The 24,903-nt window shown below is 40.8% G+C and overlaps 1 protein-coding gene across 8 annotated transcripts in view; it reads left to right on the top strand.

The window, feature by feature from the left end:
• MAST4 (microtubule associated serine/threonine kinase family member 4) overlaps positions 1-24,903 on the top strand; it is a 550,605-nt gene that overhangs the window by 119,087 nt on the left and 406,615 nt on the right. Inside the window, exon 1 of one of the 8 annotated variants that reach the window (XM_087443359.1) lies at positions 3,413-4,736. The exons of the other annotated variants lie outside the window; for them this stretch is intronic. The gene's annotated coding sequence lies outside the window, so the exon portion shown is untranslated. Of the gene's footprint in view, positions 1-3,412; positions 4,737-24,903 lie in introns of those variants that run through there. 8 annotated transcript variants of the gene reach the window in all.

The following is a 24,903-nucleotide window of genomic DNA, read 5'->3' on the forward strand; positions in this document are numbered from 1 at the left end:
GTGAGATTTAGTTTTGAGCTTCAAGAATATATGCATATTTCATCATTCTCCCTACATTCTTAATCTGATTTTAAAATGATTATAAATATTGGATGTGGCCATGACTTATTACCAAGTAAAAGCCTCCTTCCTCCGAAAGAACAAGATGCCTGATGATTCATTTGCTTCAGATGCCTTCAGAGCTTTAATGGTTCTAATGTCAACAAATAGGAATGCTGAAAATATGGATATTTAAAGCTCTTAACATTTATATTTGCATGCTAAATTAGGAAATGTCATTTTTTATAATATTTAATTCCAAAAGATGACAGAACCGTAAAAATTTCTTAGATGGCCAGCCCATACGCCAGGTATGGTGCTATTTTAAAATTTCTGCTTTGCCTTGGTCAGCTAACTGGTCTGTCTAGCCTTGTATTTCTTTGAGTGCTTGTGTCTACTAAACGGAGAAAAGTAGGAGGCAAAGTGTAGAAAGCATATGCGAGTTTCTGTTTTCACTTTTTAAAATGCAAACATTTAGTACCAGCTCTGCAACAGGCACAATGATATGTGCTGGAGACTCAAAGTTTAATTAGTTGCAATATCTGATCTTGGTGGTATTCACTCATTAATTCATTAAACAAGTATTTATTGAGTGCCTCCTATGTGTCAGGCACTGGAATATAGCAGTAATAAAATAAACAAAAAATGCAGCTGGCGTTCCTAGTTGTGGAGACAGACATTAAACAAGATATTAAGTTAAAAATATGTATACATACGTTAACATTGTATTTGTATATGCATATATATAATATGTATACATATAACTAACATATGTGTATATGTGTATATACACACACATAAGTTAGATAGTTGTAAGGGATAAGGAGAAAAAAGAATCCAGTAGAGGGAGCTAGGAAGAGGGTAGGGAGGCAATAATAGGTTGAAAATTTAGATAAGGTGGTCAGGGAAGGCAGGGAAGGTCTCACTGAGGAGGTGACAGTTGAGTAAAGACCTGGAGGAAGTGGATGAAAACTTTCTTGCCTAGTGGAAGAGATAGGAACACAGGAAAAGTAAGTTTCTTGAGGTAAGAGATCAGACAGATGTAGAGACAGGGTGTGCTGGGAGCGCAGAGCAGGTTCACTTAACCACATTCCAGGGTTCCAGGAGGACTCTGTGAGCCTGGGTCTCAGGAAGAGCAGGAACAGATGCATGGAGCTGAGAGACAGCTAGGTTATGCAGGACGCGATGGCTGCTTGGGTGTTCCTACAGAGTGGTGACTGAGACTGCAGTTGTAGGAGATGAATTTGGAGGGTACTTGGGGTTGGTTTGTGGTGTGCCTTTTACACCGTGCTAAGGGAGCTTTGATTTGATTCTGTAGGCACTGAAGGGTTTTAAGTTAGAGATTGACCAGGTCAGATCTGCATTGTGAATAGATCATTCTGGCAAAGGGGTGGAGGTTGATTTAAGGGGTCATGACAATATAATGGAGATCTGTTTGGACGCTGTTCTCGTGGTTCTAGTGAAAGATGTTGACGTAACCTAGGAAGTGATGTGCAGGGAGTCGGGGGTTGGGGAACATAGAGGTCAAGGTATATTTAGGAAGTAATCTCAGCAGAACTTGATAGTTGCAATGTGAGGGTAAAGGGGAGAGAAATCAAGTAACTTTTCTCACCTACAGTAAGAAATACATTTTATATCACAACCTAGTACACATGCTACAAATACACACCTAACTGTAGAATATGTTCCTGAAACAAAGTTTCCTAAAACAATTTTTTACCTTATGGTGTGTAGCATACTCTATTTTCTATTTCATGTGATTTCCATTTCTTTAAAACGCTGGCTTGACTTTCTAAATTGATTCTACTGACTCCACAGGCTTCTTCAGGTTATCTTCTAATAGACAGGATGTTTCCCCCTTTCTGAGTTCTTGTGGTCTCATATCTCCAGACACATTCCACTCAGCAGAGTGGAGAGAGGCAGGAGGCAGTAAAAAAGTATTGTTTCCAAGTTCAGTACACTATGGGAGCATTCATTTGAGGAAATAGTGTGCTAAGCCAGCTGATGACCTCTTAGTAGGACAGTTAAAGAGCTGCACACAATATGTCACCGCCCAATGCCTAGATAATGTATCTCTGCTGAGAGGGTGGTTAGTTGTGCTGGAAACACTGTTTCTGTGGGGTTTTTTTTGGGGGGGGGATGGGGAGGCAAAGGGAGGCCATCTTTCTTTTTCTACTCTGCTGTTTAAATGCCTGTCCTCATTAAATACAGAATGGCAGAATCTGGGGTGCTGCAGTTGTGGTGTTTGCCTGTGGGACTCTGAGTTGGGCCACTGTTGGTGGTGTTCGACCAAATAACTCAGGTTTTTTCAGCTATAAAATGAGGAATAATACCATCTACCTGTTTTGTTTGTTTTATGAGGATTAAATGCGATAACATGTAGAAAGTACATTGAAGCATGGGAAACATTTTAAATAAATGGCTACTGTTATTTTAATCATGTAACTAAAGTATAATTGACACTGAACTACTTTGATCGTTTTAGTTAGCACTAGGAAAGATGTGGAACCTTTCTGAGTTTCATATATAGAATAAACTAAAATTAAAGTTCTTATGTTGGTATGTGCTGAAATTTTTAACAGAGTATAAATTTCCATGAAAAATAAAGACACATTTGAATTCAGGAAGGAAAGATATTAAAGTACATCCAAGATGAGATGGGTCTCTAGGTGGCTTCTGAAGGACCTTGGTTCTTTGGAATAGCACATCCTGAATTTGCTTAGAGTGAACAAAGCTTTTAAACAGTACTGGTTTTCTGCCTTCTAAATGACATATAAATATATATAATCTTGAATATTTTAATATCTTTGCTGTACATAGTCTTTTGCATGGTAGGTTTCCAGTGTATTTCGGGTGATTAAGTTTCAAGTTTTGAATGAGATTTCTTTGAATGACGGGAAAGTCATGGCTGTAAGAGATTGATTTCTGTTGAATAGTGAAAACATTTAGCTCAAAGAAGTCATTGGTAGAAGTCTATGGAAATAGGTAACAGAGGATACCTCCATCAGAAGAATTTTACTGGGACCAATTTTCACTTTCCCTTTAAGTAAAATGTAGAAAACAGGATGAAGGAACCTCATTTTCTTTTGGAAGGGGTTGGCAAAATGTTCCTTAACAAAAGTTATGATGGATTTCTTCACACCAGTGGGTGCTAAATTTAACTTCTAAAGAAATAACACCCAGAGGTCAGTCCCTGGTATTTGGGTCCAGTGGAGGGGCGGGAGGGGTAAGCTAAGAGAGGAGGAGGGAGGGGAATTGCTGAGTGCTCTGTGGTTCCTGGCTTTCCTTGTGTACCATTTGCTTTTTTGGTAGTTTTTGCCATCTCTGTTTTGTAAACACTATACTGTATTTTCAGTGAATTTAAATGAAACAAAAACATAACATCCTTAAATTTGCTTTTTGGAACAGGGAAAGAAGTGGAACAGGAGTTAATTGACCCATTTAAAAGGAAGCATAAGATAAGTATGTGTTTTATTCCAGTGAGTACAGTGATGACGTAATTAGGGATATTTAGTTATGGATTTTGTGCTGCAGTCTGAGTAAGTATAGTATGGTTTTTATTGATGCTGGGCTTTGAAGGAGGGCTATCTGTGAAATGATGAAGTACATTAGAAGTCAGGTGTTTTGGGTGGTGTGTGTGTGTGTTAACATGGACATTTAAATTACAATGAAATCTTTGAAGGAGCTTTGTTTAAGTGAAATTAAAGAAATGATGGTGTTGATTAGCTCTGTTCCTTGAAATTCTATGTAGTTAAACATTTTGGCACATGTTTTGCTTCTGTCATACTGCATACTCAAGCATTTAGTCTGACTACAGTGTTCTTTTTTCGTAATGAAATGTATATTAACGATGCAGGCCCTTCATAGAGCAGTGTTTTAATCATTCTCTATTGATTTATACATCAATTCAGTGCTTCATATTGAGGGCCTCTTATTCTAAGTCTGCTTTACTTGGGTTCTCATTCTTTCTACCTGACTTGCATAATGCTTTGGGACTGTCTTAAATTTTTTTTTTTTTTTCCTTTGGGAAGCAGTCATGATTAGGAAGCCACAAAAGGTCAGCAATATCGTTGCTTTCTCTCAGCTTTCTGAAGTGCAGAGAACAAATAATGGGCTTAGAGAAACACTGTCGTTGTCCATAACTGACAATGGGTATCAGAACTTATTTAAAATTAATAAATGCTGAGTTTCCAGCTTTGGCATGAGCCTGAATGATTTATTGCAAGCTGCTGATGCCAAGGGAATGTTTTTGCATTTACCAAAGGAATGGGGTAATGACCAGGACTGCCAGTGGTGCCTGAATTTCTTGCAAGAGGAGCATTCTAGGCAGGGCCATGAACCTAGGGTTGTTGCTACAAGCTGGCCAATACAAGTGGGAATATTTTATTTTTTTCTTTTGTCTTAATGTTAATTTGAGTGAGAGGAAGTACAGGTCTGGTTCATGTGGATGAGGGATGCCTACACAGACTTGAATAAATTGAATCCCTTGCCCTCCACCTGCAACTTTAAGAATCTCATTTGGGTTGAAAGACTAGAGCTAGATTTTACAATGAAGAAACTCTGCTCACTTCATTATTATTCATGGTCAAATCCCCAAATCTCCTCCCTGAAGAGATGTATTCTTCCCAGCAAATTAAAACATCCTTTTTTTCAGAGGCCAAATGATGATGGTGTCAGCTATTGATGAAGATGAATAGGTATTTCTTTTCTCAATTTATACATTCTTTTCCCCCCTACTGTTCAGGGTGGGATTTGTTCATTTAAGCCAAGATCCAATATTTCATTTCCTCTCTTCTCTGTAGGTTATATGCATTGTGTTAATCTCCTGGTTAGGTAATGGAGGAAAATATTTGAAAATGTGATAGCTCATTATAAGGGCATTTGACATAAGCATATTTGCTGATGACGGATTGCCCATCAGTGGTAATTTAAAGGGATTCTGAGCAGTAGTTAAAGTAGACCATTTTCCTCACATTAATCAATTAAGATCAGGAGAGCCTATATTACGGGTATCTTTCAAAGTCTCTGAGTAAAATGTAGATTTTGAAAGCAGGCTATCACGTGAATGTACATACACCTTATTCTTATCTACTGTATTTTTTCCCTTAACCAAATTATCGTGAAAAAAGACATGGTTAACAACATGCCATTTTACTTTACGTACCCATATATACCCTCGAAAAAGGGAAAATATTTTTAAACATTTTAGAAAATGAAAACTGGGACTAGAACAAAACGTTGCCTTTCAAGATTTTCAAGATATTGGCAATAGAAACAGATATCAAATCTAATCCAAATAGGTATTGCAATTTGAATCAGGTATGTCTTTAGCAGTGTGACCTAGTTACAGATACTCCTTAAAATCGGGATTAGCCCACCTCTGAAAATTATTGGAGTGGTTTTGTTTTCATTTATGGAAAAACATCACACGTGTCCCAGGTGAGTAATTGTTGTTTAGAGGCATTTTGGAGATCCCAAAGGGATGCGCAATTGTATAATATCACTTTAATTTCATCGTGACATGCTTTATGATAAAGCAGCATTGGGTGCAGCTTAGCAATATCCAAAGATCAGAGCAGCTGTTATCTGCAGAGCCGCTGGGGTGTATCTGTCAGACATTTGCGTATAGAACAAGGTATTTCAGTCAATGTGTCATGATAGTTTAATTACATCACCTTTCTTGGGAGTTAGTTTGATTCCTGATTCAAGAGCATCCAGTGAGAATGGCAACCTATCAGTTTTTCTTTAACAGCCTTCACTTCTGTTATTGTTTGGTTAGGTTATATATCTGCTCATTTCTAAAACATACACAGAAAAAAAGAAAAAACTTGTGCTCCTCATTCTACTTGGCTTCACTATGGCATTTAACTTTGCTTTTTAAAACACTCTGTCCTGTTTTTTGTCCAACTTTTCTTATTAAGAAAAGTCAGCTTTTCCTCTGGTTGATAGTCTTCTAGCCCCCTCCTCCCCCCAACTATTTGTGACCTCTTCTTTGTCTGTACTCTCATTTCACTAATCATTGCTATATTGCTGACTCCCAAATTGATTACTTCTGCCTGGTTTCTCTCCTGCTCCTCACAGCTGGGTTCACCTGCTTTGTTGACATAGCCATTAGAGTGTCCCAGAGGCAACCTCATTTCAACTTAAGAATGGTTTTCTTGTCTTTCCTCCCCAAGTCCAAGCCGCCCCTGCTCCCCTCAAGTAAGAACCCCATAGTATTCTTCGCCTTCTGTCCCGTCAGGCACAAAAATTTGTCACTTTACTTTCAAAACATCTGCAGTCTGCTCTTCCCCGTTGCTGATGTTGCTCTCAAGCAGGCCCTTCTTTCTCAACAGCCTTGCGCACTGTCCCCCTTTCCTGGCTTTCTCCACTATCCTCTTCACCTCCTAGACAACTGCTTGTGTTGTCTTTCTAAAGCGTGTGCCTAATTTGTTCTATTTCCTGGCTTAAAAATATCTGGTTTCTGGTTGTCTTCAAGATGCAGCTTGCCCTTGTCAGCACTGCATACAAGACCCTTCACAAACTGGTCCCCCTTCCTTTTCCAGCAGAGGCTCCCTCCCTCTCAAATCTCTTCCCTAGCCCGCATGTTCTGGCCCCACTGTATTCATCAGTCCTTCTACACACCATGCACTTCCAGGCTCCCCTGCTTTGCATACGCTGTGGCCCACAATAGAAAAGCTTTCTTACATTGCCTCTCCTTCCATGAAGCTTTCGCTGACCCCGGCAGAACTACTCAGAGCGTATTTGTTCCTATAGCACTTTTTACACATCTCTATCCTAGTACTTGTCACTCTGTGCTGTACTTATTTATTTAGGAAGCTGATTTTTGACTGTGGTTTCTTAAAGGCAGGGACTATGCTTTATGAACTTTGTACCTCTGGTGCCTGGCACAGGGTAGGTCGGCAGTGTTTGGTTCATTGAATGAAAAACTGAATGGAGGCATCCTCGATCTGTAGATGGCTTAGCAGCTGGATGTGCTGGGCCCTGGGGACAGAGATTGCCTCTTTTCTTTCGGGTGTTTAACCATGGCCTGTTCCAGCTTGTTAGGAAGAGAAGTGGATCAGATGGGACCAGTGTGATTTGTGGAGTGGGTTGATCAGCTTTCTTCTCTCTCCTCCTCACTTACATCTTTCCATTAGTATTTATATCATTTGGTTTCCAAAGCTCCTCTTGTTTTTAAAAATGAGGATCATTTTTCTGTTCCCATTGGGAAGTCCTGCTGATCCCCAACAGTCCCTCTCTCTCCTTTTTCTTACCACCATTCTCCAGGTCTTCATTTCATTGTGTTCGTGTTTTTTTATGCTTCATAAACAGCCATGGCTGGCCTCTCAGGTCCATATATGCTGTACCACAAGTCCGTTTTCAAGTCTGCTTTCTACAGAGCTGCTACCATATTTGCCCCAAGTTTTGTTTTCAACAAAAAAGTGGTTCCTTCTTGTCTGGCAAACTTAGAAATTCATATAAGACTTTTCATTAGACATATCCCTCCAACATGTTCTCTCTCTCTCTCTCTTTCTCTCACTCACACACATACACACGGTTTTCTAATCCTATTTTTACAAATATGGCTCCCTGTCTTCAGGTAGACCATTTACCAAGTCCTACCATAGAAAGTCTTAACCTACAGCAATATTTTTTATCCTGTCAGTTAGAACCCATAAATAGGTCATAAAATTAGTTTAATGGGTCATAATTGTATTTTTTTCAAAATGAAATTATAATAGGGAATATCAGAAAATACATTGAAGTAAGGCTAAATTATTGCTCTGTGACATGTTTCAGTTGTATGCCTACTAGATAATCATCTAAAATGTCTTAGGTTTATGGTCAAATAATTTTGAAAGTTACTGACATGAAGTAATACAAAACAATTAGTTTCTTCATTATTCAACTAATAACTTCCTTCATGAACCCTTTTGTGACAAAATAATAAGCTGATACATAACTGTCATACAAGCATTGCGATTGCCTTTCTTTTTACCAGATATTTTTAAAAAAAATATGGCTCAAATTTTGCTTTTCTCATTTCTGTACTATGTCACCTTTGTATTCTTTATGAAAAGTTGTTACTCTCTTACCTTATGTTTAGTCACACATGTTTTGTAATTCTCCTATACTTCCTGTGTGAGTCTTTTAAAATTCCCAGTTCCCCAAACTACAAACTTTTTTGGGTTTTTAGACCACTCTGAACAACAAATGGAACCATAGACCTTGGAGAACCAAAAGGAGAAATAAGCTTAGATGATTTGTCCAATTGCTTAATTTTTCAGGTAAAGAAAGTGAAGCTTTCCAGAAAGGTTCTATTTTCAAGTGACCTAATCTCCAGTCATGAGCCAAAAGGAATTAGGAAGCATGTAATGAAAATGAGTCCCTGGAAAAGATAATATTTGAATGAAAATCAAAATTATATCTCATAGCGATAATGTTTTGCCTTTCCCTCAATGCTTATCATTAAATGCAGCATAACTTTGATGTGTGGCTATGGAAAATATGTGGGCTGTATATAAATAAATAAGATAAATATACACATAAATTTTTTTCTTTCCCTCCCCACTGAATTCCTGAAGGTTAAAACATATTATTTTAGCAGTCTCTTTTTTGCAGGGCATATATAGATATTAGGAACTCAGTAAATATTGTTATTGGCTGGTAAGGAAGAATAATCCACAGACCTTCTGCTGGCTGCCAGCTCCAGAACCACTTGAATCTCAGATGGATTCCAGGGTGTAGTGTGGGACCATTTCTCCATTGCACTCAAAATTCTTAATCTTAACTGTTTCCTACCTCCTTTGTATCAATTTACATTCCTTTATAAATGGAAGAACTTAGCTGAAAATAGTTCATCTCTGAATCTATGTACTTTCTGTTCAACACTAATTAGATTCTCAGTGTTTTCTGGGGTTTCACTTTCTGGAATAGTGCTGTCCAATAGAACTTTCTGAGATGATGGAAATCTTCTACATTTTGCATTGTCCAATATGGTAGCCATTAGCCACATGTGGCTTTTAAGCTCTTGAAATGAAGCTCTTGAAACTGAAGAACTGAATCTTTCATTTAAATTAATTTAAATATAAATAGCCCCCTGTGATTAGTGGCTCCTATGTTGCACAGCACAGACCTAGAAACTTGAAAACACATCAGTTCATGTTTGTTTCTTTCCTGTTGTCCAGCTGTGTCCTGACTCTCCCCAGCCCTGGCAGAGTCATTCTTTCTCTTTGTTCTAGTTATTCCTCAATCCTTCCACCTGACACAACCTGTTAGCATTCCATGCTCCACCTTAAAGAACACTTTCTTGACTGGATCTGAGAACATGTCTCTTGGAAGACACTGCAGAAACGATGGAAGAATTTTTTAAAAAATCCGTGATAGCTAATTCACTTGTGATTCGTGTTTTCTTTTTGACAGCATAAATACAGTTTATGTAGAGAAACTGAGCTTTTTTAAAAAATGAAAAATTCAAGAGAATTTTTTTCCTACCAATATGGTAGCCCAAAATTATTTAAACCACTGAAACTAATGAGAAGTGCTCAGCTTGCTCTCTTGGAGCTACAAAAAATGTTTTATATTCAGAATTAATCGTACAAAATAACTACACCTAGTATAAGGATGAGGTTAAAAATATAGATCTTACAAACGTAGGTATCGCGCAAATTTTGTTTCAGTTCCGTCACTATTACCTGTAAAATGTGATCCCAGAAATATTAGTAAATGTTGCTTTTGCATAAATGTTACTTTTACATGAATGTATGTATTTTGTGCTCTACAATATCTGGTATTTGATAAGAAAGAAGATGGTGCTTTCAGCTGCTTGGAAGAGAGGCTCGGTTAGTATCTAATGTTACGTATAATGTAATACATTTATTAAATAAAATTCTGCATATTTTTTTCTCCTAGTAGATCAAGAAATACTTATCCTAGAATCCATGGACCTTGAGGATTTATCGATAGCCCGAAATTGTTAGCAAAATTTTGTATTTATATGTGTTTATTTGTGAAGAGGAGCTATAATTTTTATAAGATTCACGAACAGATCTGAGATCCTCAAAGGTTAAGAGTCACTTATTAGATTGAGATATTCTCGATTGCACGGGCTGTGTTTACTTATCACTCTGTCCCCGCAGTCCTGCTACAGTGCCTTAACAGAGAGTAAGCACTCAATAAATACTCCTGGAATGGAATTAGAAACCATTTCTTTCATAGCTGATATGCTGCCTTTCTTTTTATCTAGGCAAAAGGAATCTCTGATAACTTCTGTTTTTTCAGAGCTTCTGATGTTAGGTTTCCATTATTCTATCTGATATGGTGATACGGAACACTTAATCCTAGAGGAAATAGCTGTGGGATTTGGGGGATCTGAAGAAGTTAATTTTCTCATTTCCACTGCTTGCCGTCTGTTGAACTTGACTCCCTTGCAAACCTTAACATCATCTTGTTTTAACCTCACCTGACCCTCATACTATTGTCCCTTCTTTTCCTGTCCTAGTGACTCAGTTAACCTTTTTTTAAGAAGTTAAACCTTGGACTATTTAATGATCATCTCCCTGCTATCACTTATACCCGCAGCTAGGACAGGGGCAGAAGATGAAAAATGCCAGGAGATGGAGAATTCTTTGGTAACCATGTGTTTGTTTGTTTTTGTTCTTTTGTTATGTGTGTGCCTTAGCTTTTGTGTGCTTCCCAGCCTGCTGACATGCACACAACTGGAGCTGTAGTTTTCCTCTGCGTCAGTCACTGAATTACTGTTAATAAAATAGTAGATTACCCAGAGAATCAAGTGCAAGTTCTGAGGAGAGGTAGAAAGGCCACCACGACTATTTAGCTGCTGAAGATGGCAGTGGGTCAGGATCAGGGGAAGGGATTCTTACTAGAGTTCCTCTACTAAAGTCGATAAGTCTTTTTTGGAAGAAGTTAGAATATGAATAAATAAAGATAAAAGTAGTCATTCCACAGTCCTGCATTCAGGTACTGTTAGCAGTGGTCCATTCCTTTCTTGGCTGTTTTGTGGTTCTTTGAGAGTTTTCTGAGTCATGCAGAAGTGAAAGGCCTATGATAAATGGTGTGATAAGAAGAAATGAAACTGGGTTTCACATGTGATGTATGGAAGGCTGTTTTCAGAAGATCAAGATAGCAATGAAGGGAAGTACTATTCTACACTTAAATATGATGAACAAGAAAATCTGAGATTAGGGACCCCAGGGAGTGCTGTACTAGGTTGAACATATTTGCATCCCTCAGTTATATCTGGGTCAGTGTGTAGTCCATTCCATAAAGTCACTAAACATGTCACTCATACCACATACAAGCACATGCACATGGACATGCCCAGGCCAGAGGACACTTGATATATTACTTATCTTTTGCTATGTAAGAAATTATCCCCCAAATTTAGCAACTTAAAGACAAAACAAAACAAAACCCAACAAGTTGTTATCCCAAAGTTTTTTGAATTAGTAATTCAGGAGCAGCTTACCTGGGTGGTTCTGGCTCAGGGTCATTCATGAGGTTGCAGCCAGGGCTACAGTTGTCTGAAGGCTTGACTGGGGCTGGAGGGTCTACTTCCAAGATGGTTCTCTCACACTGCTGGCTGTTGTCAGGAAACCTCAGTTCCTCACTGTGTGGGCTTCTCCATAGGGACGCTTGAGTGTCTTCATGACATGGCAGCTGGCTTCTCCCAGATGAAGTATCTGATGAAGTGGGAGGAAGGAGGAATGGATGGATGGACAGACAGGGAGAGATGGGGAGATGGGAGGAGTGGGGAGAGGGAGAGAATAAGGAAGAAGCCACAATGTCTTTTATGGCCAAGCTGCAGAAGTTACACACCATCATTTCTGCTGTGTTTGTTCCGTATAAGCAAGTCACTAAGTATAGCCTGCTCTCAAGGGGAGAGTTATTAAGGTCTGCCTCTTGAAGGGAGGAGTACCTAAGACATATTATAAAACCACCACACCTGGGCAGTTGAGAGTCCCCTCCTTGGCCTTCATCCGTATGTTTGATCCCTTAGATCTTCTACTTCTGGGCTTTTCTCAGGTCTAGGGTCCATCCTAACGGGGCTGTTTCATCCTTGAGGTCCGTGCTTTGTTGGTAGGAGCTTTAAGCTTTTGAGAGGCTTCTGAATGAAACGTCTACAAGACAAACTTTTCTCCTGCTAATATTGATCAATTCTCACATAATTTCTAAGTTACTCTCTCTTGACTTTTTTTAATCGAAAAACTCTTCAGGAATGCTTGAGGCCGATATGGAAAGAAGGGAATGAGGTGGATAACAACCCTGTCCTGCACTATGCTTTTGAATTAGTCCGTGTTCTCCAGAGAAACAGAGCCTAGTTAAGTTGACGCATAAAATTAACCAGGACAACGTCCTCTTCTTTAAGAGTTTTTGACAATACCAAGAAGAGCCTGTGAATTGTTCCAAATTAGAATAGTCTGCATTGTAAGTACACGAGTCCCCTCAGAGGTCATTATGCTATATGAGCTCTGTGAAGGGAGCTGACACATTCAACCACTAATTTTTATTGAGCATATACCTTATCAGCTAGGAGGGGCCATAACCCTAGACCCTCAGTGGCTTAAAGCACAAAGTTAATTTCTGCGCATGCTTTATATCCGTCGGGTGTTTGCTGGGGCTCTACTTGGTCTAGTCCCCACTCTGGGACAGGCTGACAGAGCAGCTCCATCTGGAGCAAGCGGTCGCTCAAGCAGAATTAAATGAGGGCACTGGAGGGTCTCACACCCACAAAGTGCTTTAGCCTGGACGTGACACATTACTTTTCCTCACACTCACTGGTCAGATCTTGTCAGATGGCTCTAACCAACCACAAGGGGGCAGAAAGTACGATATTATCCTGTGTCCAGAAAGTGGAGGGCCCAAAGTAGCCTATGCAGCACTAAAGGCTACCTAATCCACGTGCCAGGCTCTTTTCTTGCCTCTGGGCATTCACCAGGGAACAAAACAGACCCTCATCTCTACCTGCCTGAAGTTTATATTCTAATCACGGAGGGAGACAATAAGCCAACAAGTAAAATACACAGTGTATTGTATACCGTGTATACGGTGTATGATAGGTGCTATGGAGGGGAATAAAGCAGGAGGGTGAAGAGTGTATGTGTGTGGGGGGGTGTCTACATTCTAAAAGTATTTTGGGGAGGCCAGAGCAGGTGGTCCTGATGTTCTCCTGCAGCTGGAAGATGCTGTGACTCAGGTCTGCCTTCTTTTTGTTGCGGTGGATGCTTAGCTCCTGCCGGGCCTTCTGCACTGTGAACCACATCATCCTCTTGGGCTGCTTATGGATTCCTTTCATCTAACTTCTTGGACTTATTATTTCTAACCTGATTATGTATCTTCGTTGTTGAGTAAATTTTGATTAGGAGAGACTGTGACCACGTAAGATTCTGAAATGTAAGAATCCTTAAAAGGTTTTAGGTGGATTTTTTTCCCTCTCTTAGAGCTATTGAAGGCTTGAATTATTGATAACCTTCATTGTCATTTGCCTGTAGATTATTTTTCCTGGTTTTAATTAGCTACAGTGATGAAGAGTACTTTATTATCAAGTAAAAAATGTTACTTAATTACGTTTGTGTGATTTGTGTAGTCATTTCTAAGTTTTCAAAGATAATTCTTAGAGTTGACTTTCCTATATTCTTTTTCCTATATTCTTATATTCATTTGAGAAGTGAGAAAATGGTACATAGTTCCCCATTTGTGGTGAAATATCGTTTATGTGACATAAAATGTAAAATTATATTTTACTTCCAGATAGTCCTACTGTTACCGCCTCCTTCCTCAGACAGGACACCTACCTGTTTATCCATGTTTTTCTCCAGTTGTTGGAGCAGAGGTTATTCTTGTTTAGTTATTTATTTTTTTGACCTCTCTACCCCTTGTGGCAGGAATTCTTGGGGAAAAAAAGAGGAGATGGGTAAAACCGGTGCGCCTCAATCTCAGAGGAATAGCAACAGGGAGTAAAGAACACCTGGGCCCCTTCCTAAACTAGCTCCAGGGAATTTTTTGCATCGCTAATTCTCCTCTCATTTTACAGGTATGGAGGCATTTTAACCTTATTTCAGTCTTCTTTTCATTTCCTCTTAATGGGGCATCTCTTAACTCCTTGTGGTACTTGTCATCTAATAATACCCTCAAGTAAAATAGACATTTATTCTAAGGCATATACACTGTGTTGATTTTGTCAGGACTTTTGCTAGGTTTTGAGGGGCGCAGATAAGAGATTAGGATTCCTAGGGGGCAGCAGACATATTAACCAAGAATGGGATTATGTTTTCCTGTGCATGTGCTACAATAGAGGAATCAGCAAAGCATTTTTGTAAATTTTTCCCACCAAACAGGGAAACCTATTTTCTGTCACTCTTGCCATTTTCCATTTTTTGTAGATAGCATTTATTGAGGTGTGCTCTTTGTTTTCTAGTACGTGTTGTTTTGGATCTTGGTTGCGAGTGATTTTCAGGTTTCTTAGTAGTATTATATATTGAGGGCTACCCTGTGGGATTAATCTACACTGGGGGATTAATCCACATACCTGTCTTGGGAATGCTTGAGAAATCACAGTGGTCGTAAGCTAGCAAGAAACTTAACTGCCTGAGGGCTTCTAGGCCTCTGGGAAGAACTAAGTGTGTGTATGGATAGGTGGTTGCTTTAGGACCAATCAGTTGTGTCCAAGATGCCATCTTAACGCTTGTGAGCAAAGCATCAAAGCCTAATGTAAAGTCTTAAAAGAGACAGGAGACAGATGAGGGCACCAGAAAATGTCATCTGATGTAGGAAAGAAAAGGAAGTTGGTGTATGTCTTGTCTCAGGACGTTGGATGATGATTGATCTTGAGGAACACTGTATAGTAATATGTGCTGTCTCTTAAATCTATATCATGTCTGCCGTGGAGACTCCTTAAGCAGTTCCTGCATTGTGGAATGCAGAAACCCACAGAGAAGATGTTGGATTTTTCTGTTTTGGTATTTCCACTATCATCTCCCAGAAACCAAGTACGCAGAGTTGCTTCCATCAGAGCCTGGCACCCAGAAGACCTTCTGAAAATATTAGTTCCCTTTCTCCTTTCTTCTTTGGCAGGCTATTTCCCTGCATCAGTGTATCTTCCATGGCTCGATGGTTTGTTTTGGAGCCTTAGGAGGCTTATGTACTGTTGGGGGTGAGGGAGTGAGAAGTTCATTGAGAATACGGTCAATAATGTAGAGTGGAAAAGGAAGCAGGCCCAGGGAAGCCTCTTCCACCTGCCCAGGTGGCCTGCAGCTTGGACCAGGTACAATAGTAACGTAAAGCTGTTGGTCTGTAGCTGGCTGACAGTGCTGGTGCTGCCTTCACAAAGATGGAACAGGGAACAATATAGGAAGAGCATGGGTCTGACAGCTAGCCACGGGTCTCAGTCTTTGTTGGTCACTAGCTCTGATACCTTAGGCAAGTCACTTCAGATCTCTAAACCTCAGTTTCCTTATTTATAAAATGGGGATGAAAACCATACCACATCAGAGGGTTGTTTTAAAGATTAAATGAGATAACATGCCTAGAGTGCTTAGGATGGTGTATAGCACATAGGGAGTGCTGTGCCTCGCTGAAGGGGGAACGGGTGGATTGAGACTAGGGAGAGGGGACACTGCCCAGCCACCATGCTTGCTTTTTCTCAAACATGCTGAACTCACACTTCAGGGCCCTTATACTTGCCCTTCTCTTTGCCTGGAAGCCTCTCCCCCTGCAGGGAGGGCTCCCTCCCTTCAGGTCTCTGTTCAAATGGCCCCCTTTCTGAGAGACGACCTCTAACCCCCTCTATAATAGAGTGGCCCTCATTGTGTCCCATGTCCTGCTGCCGCTTCTTCACGGCCCTCATTGCCACCAAAGAAAGGGACTTTGTTCACTATTCTCCCCACAGTGCCCATCAGCACTGGGCACACAGGAGATGCTCAGTGAATTTACTGCAGAAATCAGGCCCTGGCCACCTTGTGCAGCGAAGGGCCAGATAGTAAATAGTTTAGGTTTTGTGGGCCATTCCGTCTCTGTGACAGCTGCTCAGCTCTGCTCTTGTAGGCAGAGTGTGGACAATATGTAAATGAATGAGCATGGCTGTGGTCCAGTAGAACTTTATTCGGCACGTGGGTTGTCATTTGCTGATCTCTACAGTATTAACGAAGAGTGACGGTCAGGAGAGGACCTTTAGTGGCAGTGGTAGTTTAAGCTTGGTGGGAGTGGGGCCTCTCAGCAGTAAGGGGTGACTGTAACTTTTAGAGGAATATGTGGAATTGGAGGACAAAGTAAATCCATAGCCCTATGTGGAGGCAGCCTGGCTTCTGGTTCAAACGGATGGGGGATTGTGTACTTCACCAGCCAGACCAGTCCAGTGGGCATGGCCTTGTAAATTGGAGCTATGCTTTCATCTGTTGTGGACTGATTTTTGTTAATCTTTAGTTAAACACTTACATGGCAGAAGGATTCATTGTTCAAAATCCTCATATAAGGAGAAGAAATCTAATTTATCCACCTGTAAGCTCAGGCTTTTATATACGAGAGCCCTAGATTTATTGAAAGGAAGACTGTCTGTACCTGCAGAAGGGAGTGCTCTGTTCTCAGCCTGATTCTAGCTCAGACTGGAAACTTTCCCTAACTTAGCGGGTCTCTTGATTCCAGCCTGTAGACCCACAGGTATTCAATGCAGAGCTCTCTACCAGCGAGTCTCAGGTAAGAATGGGGAAATAAAGCCCTGGGACATGGGAGCCAGAGCTGGGTCCGATGCTGACTGTGCAGTTGCTTTCCAGATTCATCTGCCCAGGTGTATTTCAGACATGGTCAGATGTTGATGTGTTCACACTGTCCCAGGTGGGGACTGGTTGGCACTCCAGCTTGTCAGGGGGTTCCCTGGGGTTCTTGTGTATTGGTTGGTTTTGTTTTTGTTCTTTAGTGGGAAGAGAAGCAGAATTGCTGCTTCTTATTGGCTGAAGTTAGGTATATTTTTAAAAATAGTTTTAGAATTATTGTTTACAGACATGGTTAAAGAAAAAAACAATACGATAAACTCTCAAACCTCTTTGGCTCTTCTTGGTTGCTGCGTTGGTCTTATTTCTGCTGCTCTACCCAATCCTTGGGGGCTGCTTTGAGAACTCGTGGGATTCTTGACAGTGAGTTATCTTCTGTCTGTTTTTACTGCGCTGTGGCTTCTGGTGAATACTACTTTTAGCAGTATTCCCAATACTATATATTATAGTATACCCAAAGGGGAAATCTTTTCCTCACTTGATTTCAGATGGCTGCAGGGAATGTCTTGATTTGTCCTTTGCTCCTGTGACCTGGAGAAGTTTTCTTCCTGGCAAGCATGGGGGTCAGAGCAGAGGGCTCCTGTTTGGAGCCACATCTTTTTGTGAAGAAGAGATAAAAACATGTGAGGAGGTTCCAGTAATGGCTGGTCAGCCAATCAGACTGGCACAGGACAGTGTAGTCAGTAATCAGAGGGTCAGAGTGTTCAAATTACTCACGTACTCATGACCCAAGTAAACACGAGAATATGAAGAAAAGTTAAGATAGAGTCATTTTCTGCAGAATCTACAAAACTATTAATTGCTCTCCTTTCTTCTTTTTCTTCTGCCTCCCTCATTGCTTTTCCCAGCCCCTCCTTTCTTTCTCTTGTGTGTCTTTCTATGTCATTTTCTGCTTCCCATGTTGCTCTAGTGCATGTTCCCCTGAGGGGCTGGCAGGTTAGACCTGGCCTGACTCTTTGGGACTGGGAGTCCAGGTGGTGGACGATGACTTGGGATTCAGCCCTGGGATGGTGGGAACTGGACAAGGGCAAGCTGGATATTAGCGCCGCTACCTAAAGTTCTAAAGCAAGCCCTAAATCCAGGGTGTGGCTCCCAGCAGAGGCGGGGCAGACGTGTGGCAGTTCACTGGACAGGCAGGCGGCTCTGAGGCCTGGCACCATGTCAGGATCTGGTCCCCCACAGGCTGCGTTTCAGAGTCAAGAGTCAGTCAGTACAAGACCCTGGGCACAAGGCAGCTCTCAGACCTCAAGTTCTGGGGGCACAGGCCAGGGAGACTAGTAATTGAGAAGGAGAGACTCAGCCTAGGGCAACAGGGGAGACATCAGGGTGGAGCCCGGTCAAGTAGGAATCCAGGAGTAAGATGGATTTGGTGCTAAGGCAGGGAGCTACTGACTGAAGGCCTTAGGATTGGTTTATTTATAATTATGGAATATATTTATTTATAATTAATAATACATTTATTTATGTATTATAATTATTTCTTTATTATTTGTTATTTTGCTAAGAGGAAAGATTGGTCTCAGGCTGGATGGTGAGACACAACCTGGAGTGGAGCAGGGAGATGACACGGAGACCGGGAGCCAACAGGGCATGAATTTCCCCGAACAGCTCTTTGTCTATAACTTTCTCCTCTTTCCATTTTCCTCTCCCTCTTTTTTCTCCCTCAGTCCTTTCTTTCTCTTTCTTCTCCATTCACTTCACGTTCTCTGGTTTTCTCCCTCTTTAAGGAGAAAATAGTTTGCATGGCCCTGCCCCGCTCCCACCCCAGAGTCCCTCCTTTAGTTTTCTTACTATTTGCCAATTTCTCAGTGATTGTTTTTCCTATCCTTCTGAATTATTTCCATCTTAACCAGGTGAGGCCCTTAAGCTGCTGGGAACTCGTGACTCGCGTTTCTTAGGAATGCTTTTCTTAAGAACGTTTGTTTTGCCTCTCGGGTCAGAGTTCAGTTTGCTGCTGCTGCCCATGGCGGACTTGCACAAACAGCCGTTTTGCCTCTTAATGTGAAATCATGGAGTGAATATTAATTTATGTTTGTCCAGTTAAAGAGCTTAAATGTTATTTTATAAAAAGAGCATATTTTGAAATTTTTCCCAGAAACTCGTATGAAGTTTATTTTTGGCTTCAGTAGATGTTATTGGACAGAGGTTCTAGTGCTTGATTATTTTCTGTTGTGGTTCTGACAAAATGAACCAGGCTAAGAATGGGTAAGGAAAGGGGAAGAGAATAAACACTTGAGTGCCTTCTCTTGCTAGGAGTTTTATATTGAAGGATCCTGTGAGGAGGATGTAATTATCCTTATTTTATAGATGAAATTATAATTTGACCCCCTTTGTATGGTGTAAGCGGCTGAATGCAGTCTCAGCTGTGGGCTTGTCTCAAACCACAGCCTTCCTCTTCTCCACTGTTTTCTGGTCCCCTCAGGAAGTGGGATGTGATGCTCTGCACTGTTCCTGGAGCACATGGCCTGTGGTGGGGAAGTTGGTGCCTAAAGAAAGATAGATGTTTAGGATCATACAGGGCCCCGGGCACGCTGTGTGGCGCTAACGGTGGGATAAACTCTGCACTGTCTCTCTCACACCTTAGGACATGGTGGATGAGATGGAAAAGCCCCAAGCCAGAAGGAAAATTAGCAAGTGTTCACACACCACTCTGTACTCCTCCCTGGACTGACTTCTGGGTACCTGAGAGGACCATAATCTATGTAATAAATGCAAGTCAACCGCCTCCTACATTTCAGGCGTTAAGTAATACCAGCATTGCTCAGCCAACACAGTGAGGAAAAGAAATTAATTAGGTGCTAGACCACAACTCTGCTCAAAGCCACCATAGTCCTCCGTACCTAACTCTCTCCCTGTATTTGCCATGTTGTTTTATGGTTGTGTTTTTGTGTCTATCTCCTGCACGCGGGTAGAAGTGCCTTGAGGAATTTGACTGTGTCTATTCTGTTCTCTGTCTTCAGCCATTAGCACAATGTCTAGTCCGTAGTAGACATTTGGCTAAAATTTTTTTAAAACAACTCTGAGTTGATAGAGCATGTATGAATAAAACCCATAGAAAGGGGCCCACCCAGTGGCGTAGTGGTTAAGTTTGCACGTTCTGCTTTGGCAGCCCAGGGTTTGCAGATTCGGATCCCAGGCATGGACCTATGCACTGCTCATCAAGCCATGCTGTGGCGGCATCCCGTATACAAAATAGAGAAAAATGGGCACAGATGTTAGCTCAGGACCAATCTTCCTTACCAAAAAAAAAAAAAAACCATAGAAAATCAGACAAATCAATCAATTATAAGAGAGTGATGATTACCAGTGGGGTTGCAGGAAGCATAGCAGGTGAGGGAGCCAGGTGAGATAGGTGATAGATTGGAGGTCTGGAAATGTGGAAATGTGGGTTCAGGTCTGGATTCATGCACCAGCTGTCTTTGTAAACCTAGACACTTGACTTGACTTGTCTGGGCCTCAGTCTTCCAAAAAGCAAGAAATTAGACAAGTGATTTTTTTTTTTTTTAAACACAGGATATCTTTTCATTTATTTGTGTCTTCAATTTCTTTCATCAGTGTTTCATAGTTTTCAGTGTATAGATCTTTCACCTCATAGAAGTATCGTGTTCTTTTTTTTTTTTTCTCCCCAAAGCCCCAGTAGATAGTTGTATGTGGTAGTTGCACATCTTGCTAGTTGTTGTATGTGGGACGCCACCTCAACATGGCCGGACAAGCGGTGCATCGGTGTGCGCCCGGGATCCAAACCAGGGTCACCAGTAGCGGAGCGTGCACACCCAACCACTAAGCCACGGGGCCAGCCCCTAGACAAGGGATTTTTAAGTCCTTTCCACTGCTAATATGTTGTGATTCTATAACTCGGACTTAAGGATTTCAGCTGTAGAAGCCCTAGAAACCGCTTGTGTAGACGGCCAATTAGGATTGAACTGGACCGTTCAGATTGATTGACACCAGAATCAAAGATCCAGCCTTCTCTGGGGAGTCTTCTAGGACCAGGGAAGAGGAAATTAAAGTTAATGTTCTGGGGTTTCATGGTGAACACTGTGAGCCCCTCTCTAGGAGACAGTTGGGAACAGCGGAAGGACATGGTCTTTGGAGTTAGGAATCTTGGCCTTGATTCCTTTTGTGCCTCCTGTGGAGCTGATAACTTTGGAGGGGCAATCTTTCTGAATCTGTTTCCTCATTGGTAAAATGGGAATAATAATGCTACCTACCTGGGGTCTACTCTCTGCCAGAGGGAGAAGTGGACACATAATGCCAAGTTTTGTGGAGTCGTGGGAATTGTCCCCTCTAACTTAACATGGAAGGAAAATGGCTGGTGAGGAGTATATTCTTTTCCTGCTCTGTTACCCATGGTCAGAATCTTTAGTTATGTCACTGATGGGGACATGATGGTACCAGGGGAAATTAATGACTTCAGATAAACAGCTTCAGGCATAGATCAGATCCCTAAATAAAGGTCAGGGAAACATCTAGAATATTAATTTGACAGGAAAACAGGTAATACATATGCAAAGTCAAATCAGTATATTCCCTGTGCTTTCCTCAGTGTCATTGTTCCTAAATTAAACTTTGAGAAGTGCTATGTTTAAAAAAACCATAATATAATGTTAGCTTTATTTTTTTTAATATCTGTAGACTATTGAATTTATTGTTTGTACACATCATATCACAATTAAATGCCTGCTGTGTGGTGCTCTGTCCTTGGAACTGTGATGATGTTGCTAGCGGGGGAGGGTGTGTGTGTGTGTGTGTGGGTGTGTGTTGTAGAGATGTTTATAAGCAAAGGAATTGACTTTCTTGAAGTTGAGTTGACAGACAAAAGTGAGATAGTGGTATCAAAGTGCTAATTTACATATTTCTCTCAGAAGGGAAGAAAGAAAATCAATTCTCTTAAACTAGATTAAACTAGTGGTGCAGCTCTGTTTAGGTGAATGCCATTGTAGTTTGATCTAATAATGTATTTCAGGATGTTTCTAAAACACTTTTTATATTGCTAATTGAAGTTTATGATTCAAAGAATTAATTATAAAACTGAAGATGGAAAATGATATTGGTATCTAGTACATCTTCCAGTTTAAATACATTCTATTGATGTATTATTTTTCAAAACATGGACATTCATTGAGAAAGTGAATTGCAATAAACAGCTAAATGGGTTTGGTAAATTAATGTGGCTCAGGAAATTATTTGCTTAACAAATCTCGTTGACATGAACGGTTTTTGCTAAGATTCCATCTGTGCTCTCCCTCTGCCCCCCTTCTTGTTCTCAAAAGGTTTTAAGATGACCTACAATAACACATAACTCAGCAAGATGAATAACTTAAAAAAAGGTGAAGATAGACAAAAGGAAAGCAAGTATAGAGCAGAGTGTCTCAACAGTGGCATTATTGACCTTTTACACTGGGTAATTCTGTTGTTGGGGGCTGTCCTGTGCATTCTAGAATGTATAGTAGCATCTGTGGTCTCTAGCCAGTAGATAACAGCAGCATCCTCTGTCCCCTCTAAGTTGTGAAAGCCAAAAATGGTCTAGACATTGCCAGTGTCCCCTAGCTGGCAAAATTACTATGACTCGAGAACCACTGATGTAGAGGTTATCTTAGAGTGAACTACTATAACAAAATACTGTCAACTGGGTGGCTGATAACATTTATTTCTCACAGTTCTAGAGGCTGGGAGATCCAAGGTCAAGCCACTGGCAGATTCAGTGTTTGGTGAGGGCTTGCTTCCTGGTTCACAGATGGCCCTCTTCCAGCTGTGTTCTCACATGGTGAAAGGGGCAAGGGAGCTCTGTGGGATCTCTTCTAAAGAGCACTAATCCCATTCATGAGGGCTCAGTCCTCATGACCTAATCACTTCAGAAAGGCCCTGCTTCCCAATACCGTCACATTGGGGATTAGGGTTCAACATATGAATTTGGAGTGGGGACGCAAACATTCAGTCTATGCAAGAGGGTAAGGTGAAGTCCAGAGTGAGGTTAGTGCGGCAGTCAGATCTGTGAAGTCTTGTTGGAGACTGGACATGCCACGCTTGCTGGTGATGGGCCTCAGGCTCTGCCCTGTGATTTCTAATGGCTGAACTAGAGAAACATGAGTAGTTATATGGTTAATGGGGTTCCCAGGATAAAATCAGACCATAACCCAGCAGAAGCACAACTGTTTCTAGTGCAGAGAACTGACAGTATTTTCTCCAGGTTTCTGTCTCCCTGACTAGAATGAAGCTCCTGGTGGACAGGAATTTTTGTCTGTTTTGTCCACTGTTGTGCCCGGAGGAAAACCTGCAGACAGCTGCTTAGTAACTATTTTTCTAAAGACATGAGCCTTGAGAAGGAGGATGCCATTAAAAATAGGCCCTTCCTTACATGTTTATAGAGCGGAGTGGCAGGATTTATAGGGCTGATTCTTACAGTATCATTAAATGGAAGGATGCATTCTGGGTGGTATAATCCAAAATAAATGTCAGCAAAGTCAATTAAATGGGCCCCACTAAAATGTGGTCCAAGATGGTAGCTCTCTCAGTGTCTGACTCAATCTATAGTTAGATTTTAGGATGCTGGGGGAAGAGAGGTTGCGTCTTCTTCAGGCAGTGGCGAGAATGTTAAATGTTTTCTCTTTTCTCTATTCTTTGAGTAGTGTAGGATGGTGGGAATAATGCCTGAGAGGTGCCACTCGGAAGGGCCAGGTAAATAAAGGGCCATATGCTTTATCAGTCAGCAGGCTAACAGAGGGGCACTTGAGCTGGGCCATGGTGACAGTTATCACCAACATTATGAGTCATTGAGTGCTTATGTGTGCCAAGCCCTTTTCATCCATCATCCCTCTGCATCCTCCCCACCTCTGAGGTCCGACTTCAGAGGGGAGTTAAGTAGCTTACTCAAGGCGAGGCATTGGGATTCGGTGCCTGACAATTCAAATTTGGATGATGCTCCTCCCCTCTGTGTCGCTCTGCCTCGTGCACTCTGAAAACCCCACAGCAATGGGTGCTCAGGCCCAGGAGATCCTGCTCTAGAGCAGGCACGAGAATTACAGCCTGAAATAATTTTAAAGCAGTTCAAACCAAGTTTTCATCTGAGCCATAAAGAAAATAAAGACAATCAATAAAATTGTAATCAGTGTAATTTCCTTGCACACCGTTTATGATGTACACATGCAGAGATGTTGGCGAATGAGGTGACTCCCTATTTGGGAATGTTAATAACCACCACAGCTAGCATCTTTGTGCACTTACTGTGTTCTACGCATGGTTTTAAGTGCATGTATGAATTCTTTTAATCTTCACAACAACCTCAGGAGATAGGTAGTATTATTACTAACATTTTGTGGATGAGGAAACAGGCATAGAAATAGTTAAATGTCTTAATTAGAATAGTAAGTATTGGCATTGCTAACCACCATGGAATTAGTACGAATCCAGTAACAACTGTCTTCACTATAGAACTCTATCAAATTTTGAAATGTTTATAGGCTTTGGTTTAAAAGTAAATAAAATCCAATTTTGAAATAAAGTCATTTCAGGTTGCCAATTTGATTCCTTTTTTGGTGGAGCCACAGAACAGTTAAGATTACAAGCATAGTCTATGTGGTTTATAATTATTCATTTATTTTCATATCTATACTTTCTTAGAATATTTAATATCAAGAAATAGAATAACTAAACAATGTCTTCATAACCCTATGTTACTAATCAGTCTCTCTTTTTTTAGCATAAAAAAGATTTTACTGGTGAGCTCACATTATGTCTGGGGATGACAGTGGTGATCCTTTTGAACTAATGAACTTTGGCCTTAGGGCACATGCATTCTGGATGGGTCTTTAAAATGCATGTGTCACATCTTGGGAATGAATGAGAAATTACAGAAAAGAGAGATGGGGGTATGAAAAGGCTTGGATTGAAAGACACAAGCGAATATGCTAGTTAGGATATAGCTAAAAGGTCAAATAATTCATTATTTAGGAATCACCTTCAGAGGTAGCAGTGTTCAAAAATTAGCGTATTAGTTTGTATATGGAAGAGATTCTTTGAAAAGAAACCGTTGCTATAATCTAAGAGTCTTTTCATACATGAAGTGTTCAATTTTGTCAAAATACTAGAGACTCACTTT

The sequence above is a fragment of the Ceratotherium simum genome, chromosome 18 (assembly GCF_057802395.1).
Source record: "Ceratotherium simum simum isolate JZ-2026a chromosome 18, ASM5780239v1, whole genome shotgun sequence".
NCBI lineage: Eukaryota > Metazoa > Chordata > Mammalia > Perissodactyla > Rhinocerotidae > Ceratotherium > Ceratotherium simum.